Here is a 6,119-nt window from a genome sequence, read left to right as displayed (position 1 = left end):
AAAATTTAAAAAAAAAATTAGATTGGCAGAAAACACTTTGCAAAGTTGTTCTAGAGGGAAAGAACAATTTAGAATGTTTTGTGACTACTATTGAACCCTATTTGATCTTTTTCCTTCATCTTGTCTTCCTGAATCATTTGCAAAAAGAATGAGCCCATAGGAACACACATGACATAATTCTGTACTCTATAAGCCTACTGTTCAAGGCAGGTGATGGTGCTGCACAGACTGGTGGATTTGTGGTTCCAACTAGACAATGTTTATTTAAGTAAAATTTTGCTTGGGGTCCCTAAAACAAAAAGTTGGATGAGGTTCCCCTCGCATCTTGTTTTATGTTTGGCTTTGTTTCCAAAGTGGAAACACCTTCTCAAAAGTCTGAGAACACAATACCTGCAAGATATTAAGCAGAATTCTATATTGGACTGTGCCAAGCACTTAGGGATGTCTGGGTTAATTAGAGCCTCCATCTACAAAGGGCTTGTATTGTCTTAACCTCTGTTGGCTTGGCTGGTGCTGGAAGACTTACATCCTAGTATCACCTGCCTGGTGTCACAGATGAGCAGATCTGTGGCTGCAGGCATCTCGTATTTTCATGGATGACTGAAGACACTACTGCACATAATCCCTAACCACCTGGTGTAATAATGGTCCTTTGCTTTCTAGTCTGTCCTAGCTTGTTTCTAAGGACAAATTTTGGATCATACATTTCAGAACTTCTGCAGTAACTTCCAGAATGCCCATGGCTTCTCTGACTCCACTACCACTGCTACTTCAACTCCTACAATTCAACCAGCCCCTGCTCCACTTTGTTTTTGTTGTTTTGGTTTGGGCTTTTTTTGTTTGTTTGTTTTGTTTTTTAGTAAGGGTCTACAGGGTCTCACTACATAGATCGAACTCCTAGTGATCCTCCTGTGTTCAGCCTCCCAAGCACCAGGATTAAAAGCACACACCACCATGCCAAGTCTCAATCAGCGTACCCTGGGGGCAGGGCCAGCATGGCAGGCTAGGGATTGAACCCCAGCCACTGCATCTGTCTAAGCAAGTGCTTTAAATCTGCTTTTTTAGTCTGGTTCATCCTGACTCACAATTTCTGTTTGCAATAAGTTACTGAACCTGTCCTGACACATAGCAAAAAATTTAAAAGCTAATGAAAAGCTCTCAATGAAATTCTGGTCAGTGTGATATCACAGATATGTATAGTTCTTTACATTTAGAAGAGGGCAGGAAGCACTTCAGTTTTTTTCAGCCAAGTCTTACTGTGTCTTTGAAATAAATTTTTAAAATCCACCGAAATTCCTTTCTCAGTACATTCTCATCTGCTCAGCATAATTTTTTTGATTATTTGTATGACTGGTGAATTTAGAGTACCCCTTGCAATTTTCTTCTCCCATAAACAGCTCCTGGTTTCTTGCTTTATCCTACCTAGCTTGTTTTTGTCTTTCGGTCTCTAAGGGAACAGAATGGTTATCTGACCTTTGTATGCAGAAAGCTAGTGAAAAGGTTGGAATTCCAAAACATAGCTAGACAAAAATGTGGCTTATAAGTTCATGTTTAACTACTAAATCTTCCTTTAGGTTAGTATTGACAGTCGCTTGCATTCTGATAGGTCTGCATTTTTACTCCCTTTGCAGAGACCCTGGTCCCTATTTGTTTTGGTCCCATGTATAAATATTTATCATACTTTAAATCATTTGCTTAGGCATTCCTTTGATTTAAAACTCTTATCTGTATTTAAAGCATCAGAACAATTTTTAATCTTTTTCTCTGGAGGTGAAATGGAACTGTATTTTCAAAAAAAAAAAAAAAAGAGAACAATTTATTAAGACATTTTAATAACAAACCTCTCTAAAGCCAGAACACACTATTTTTTTTAACTTCCATCTTCTTTTACTTCCAGTTTATATGAAGGAAATTTATTTCACTGACATAAAAGAACAAATTAAAGATAACTCAATTGGATAGACATATCACATCCTTGAATTATTCAGACTACAACACAGTTCTTAGGGGAATTAAAAGCAATTATTTTTGTCTGGCAAACTGAGTCTGAAATATGCCTTTAAAACTAACCCATCAATAATCCCAGCCCTCAGAAGGCAGAGGCAGGAAGACCACTACGACGCTGAGGATAGCTTGAGCTACATAGTTAGTTCAAGGTCAGCCTGGCCTATCTATGCAGGGAGAACCTGTCTCAGATCCTTTTGGGCCAGGCTTAGTGGTGTATGCCTGTGATCCCAGCACTTGACAGGCTGAGGCAGGAGGATTTCTACTTAAGCTGCAAAGTGAGTTCAAGAACTACATAGCTACTTGCACAGCAAGAGAAACCACCAATGTAGTAGTGAAGAAACAACCCACAATGTGAAAAAACAATTTTTACCATCTGTTCCTCAGACAAAGGATTACTATCTAGAACATATAAAGAATTCAAAAAAATCAGAACCCCTCTCCCCCAGATTTAAAGACCCAATCCAAAACTGGGCACCTGAGATGAATACACACTTCTCAGATGAAGAAGTAGAAACACAAATACATGAAAAAATGTTCAACATCACTGGTCATTCTATCCCAGAAGGAAGTTATTATTAATAAATCAACCAATAACAATGTTGGAGGGGCTGTGGGAAGAAGGAACCTTTCTCCACTGTTGGTAAGAGTGTAGACTGGTGCAACCATTATGGAAATCAGTGTTTAGAGTCCTCAAAAACTAGGACTAGAGGTTCCATTTGACCCCACTATGCCCCTACCTGGTGTCATTCAGAAAGAAAAGAAAAGCGTCATACTACAACAACATATGCACACCCATGTTTACAGTGGGACAGTTTGTAATATCCAAGTCTTGGGATATATATATATATATATATATATATATATATATATATATTTGAGAAATACAAATTTATTTATTTTTTTTTGAGAAATACAAATTTAAACAACACTGAGATTCCATCTCACCCCAGAAAGAAAGGCTATCATCAAGAAATCAACCAGGAACAAATGCTGGAGATGCTGTGGGGGAAAAGGAACCCTTCTCCACTACTGGTGGGAGTGTGGACTGGTACAATTGCTATGGAAATCAGAGTGAAGATTTCTCAAAAAACTAGAATTAAAGATCCTATTCAGTCAGCAATTCTCTTCTTGGGTATTTTTCCAGAAGAACTGAAAGGGTACTATAGCAATATATGTGCAATATATGAGCTGACCCAAAATCAGCTCCAGAATGTTGCAAGTAGAGACAATTCCAAGCAAAGTCCGAAGAGGACAAATCTTAAAACTGACTCCTTCCTCCTCAAGAAAGTGACCATACAGAGTCCATGAAAGAGAGAAAGAAACCATGTTTACAGCAGCACAATCTGCCGTGGGTAATTCTTGGAAAAAACCCAAATGCTTATCAACTAAGGAATAGATTAAAAAAGATGTGATATTTTTATACAATGGTGTATTACTCAGCTATAAAGAAAGATAAACTCAGCAGAGGTGAACTCGCAGGAGCAAAGAGGGAAGACTACCAGGGTTCTGAGGAGGCTGCTTTTGTTGTTAATGAAGTGAGCAACACTGTAAAAGAGGCCACAGAGAGTGCCATCAGCGGCAACACTTACCAGCACAGCAAAGTCAATCAGTGGACCACCAAGGTAGTAGAGCACACTCTAAGCCAGCTCACTAAGCTGGGAAAGCCACTTAAGTACATTGTGACCTGTGTAGTTATGCACAAGCATGGAGCTGGGCTACACATGGTAAGTTCCTGCTTCTGGGACAGCAATATGGATGGAGCTGCACCATGCGATGGGAGAAGAAGACCATATACTGCATCGTCAGCACCTTCGGGCTGTCCACCTGACCTCTGCAGCAAGCCTGTGACCTCGTCTGTCTCAGCATTTCTATCCCCTCTTCTAACCACCAACCATGAATTCAGTGACACCTTCTTCCTCTATTACGTTTTGTGGCACTCTCAAAATGTAAAGGAATAAACCAAATGATTGTGCTGTGCACGAGCCGCACACACTTAAGATTCTGTGGGTAGCTCTGGAGCCTGTATGGCCACATGTCTTAACTCTGTTTCTTTTTCCAATGTGCTAAAAATTGAATTCTGCAAGTGGGAAATGCTATTCTTTGAAATGATTAATTTTCCATACTTTATACTTTTGTTAGAATAAATTATTCAAGTTTTAAAAAAAGAAAAACTCGAGGCTTTTATAAGTATATATATATGCAACTAGAGACCATACTCATAAGTGAAATAAACAAGACTCACATGTGTTAACATAGTATTGTCTCCCTAGTGTAAGAACCTGAAAGAGTAAATAAAATCTGAAAGGTACAATAGATGATGTGGAAAGAAAAGAAAGGGCTGGTGAGATGGCTCAGTGGTCTAAAACATCTACTTAGAACAAGCTCAGCAATGCACAGGGACCGTGGTTCAATCCCCCAGCACCACATGCCAGCTAGCCCCCCCCCCTGGTGGGCTGAGCTGGCCACACACACACACACACACACACACACACACAAATAAAAAGAAAAGAAAAGAAAGCATTCAAAGGGAAGGAACAACTGGAATGAAGGAAAGGAGGAAAGAAAGAAAGAAAGAAAGAAAGAAAGAAAGAAAGAAAGAAAGAAAGAAAGAAAGAAAATATATATAAACACAAGATACCTATCTAATAATACATATATATATATTTATAGACACAAGATAGACAATTATACTAATTTATATTGGTTTATTGAAAGGAACAGTTAATGTTTAATTGATCAATTTTGCATGTCTATATCTGATAATCTGAGCAACTACTTTGAAGATAACAATATGTAATAAAACAACCATTGTTAATTTCATATCTTGTTTTGAAATTCTGTATCATTTTTATTGTTTATGTGCTGCTTTGGTTTTGTCTTTGTTTTTGTTCTATTCTCTTTAAAATAAAAAAATTAAAATTTTTAAAAAATTAAACAACTGGGGCTGGTGAGATGGCTCAGTGGTCTAAAGCACCTACTTAGAACAAGCTAAGCAAAGCAAAGCACAGGGACTGCGGTTCAATCCCCCAGCACCGCATGCCAGCCAGCCCCGCCCCCTGGTGGGCTGAGCTGGCCACATACACACAAAATAAAATAAATAAATAAAAACAAATTAAAAAAAATTTTTTTAAAGTAAACAATAAAAGAACTAAGGGATACAGAAGTAAGCTCCACTTTCCCTATAGTTATAAATTTGTTTGCTTTATTTGATTTTGGAAACCCTTTCTTTTTAATTGAAATACTGTCAGAAAATATTCCAGAGCAGTTAATGACCCAAAATCAGCTCCAGAACGTTGCAAGTAGAGACAATTCCAAGCTAAGTCCAGAGAGGACAAATCTTAAAACTGACTCCTTCCTTCTCAGGAAAGTGACCACAGAGAGTCCATGATAAGATACCATATTCAGACCTCATTCTCAGGACTCCATTTTGTTTCCTTTGCTTTCCTTCCCCCACGGGAATGCAAATGTTGGAACAAAAGAGTATGGATAGATTTTTTTTTTTTTTTTTTTGCGGAACCGGGGATTGAACTCAGACCCTTGCAAGTGCTTATTCTACTGAGCCATCTTCCCGCACTGGATAGACTTTTTTTTAAGGAAACTCAAATCTTTCATAGACCTCTGGAAAAGTATCAAGTGCCATGTCCAAGCTTCCCTCCACAGGATGCTTAAATGGAACAAGGAAGATGCTTACCTTGCCACTGGGCACCTCAGGCTGTTTCACCAGCCTACCCCAACCTATTAAAACCTAGTCAAGTGGCCTGCAGAAAACCCAGAACTGTCTGCATCTATCTGATCCCCCTTGGGCATCAACGTCAAATTATCCCTCCTTAACATACACCACCCCATTTACAGTGAACTACATGCACATCAAAGCTAAGAAGGTGACTCTAAACACCAGTTGACTAGTCCAGCTCTGAATTGTCTTTGTAAAACTTACATACTAAAATTTATGTTCCCAGCAGAAAGTAAACATCATAAATAGGGCTGGTGAGATGGCTCAGTGGTCTAAAGCACCTACTTGGAACAAGCTCAGCAAAGCACAGGGACCGCGGTTCAATCCCCCAGCACCACATGCCAGCCAGCCCCGCCCCCTGGTGGGCTGAGCTGGCCAC

The 6,119-nt window shown here is 39.1% G+C and overlaps 1 protein-coding gene and 1 pseudogene across 1 annotated transcript in view; one reads left to right on the top strand and one right to left on the bottom strand.

Annotated features, from left to right (window-relative positions):
* Window positions 1-3,956, top strand: part of LOC101579581 — a 16,632-nt pseudogene extending 12,676 nt beyond the window's left edge.
* Trank1 (tetratricopeptide repeat and ankyrin repeat containing 1) overlaps window positions 1-6,119 on the bottom strand; it is a 175,131-nt gene that overhangs the window by 146,579 nt on the left and 22,433 nt on the right. The window lies entirely within an intron of this gene.

The sequence above is a fragment of the Octodon degus genome, unplaced genomic scaffold, assembly GCF_000260255.1.
Source record: "Octodon degus isolate 3935 unplaced genomic scaffold, OctDeg1.0 scaffold00071, whole genome shotgun sequence".
NCBI lineage: Eukaryota > Metazoa > Chordata > Mammalia > Rodentia > Octodontidae > Octodon > Octodon degus.
The sequence above is the reverse complement of the archived record's forward strand: the minus strand, read 5'-3'. Positions and strand labels throughout refer to the sequence as shown.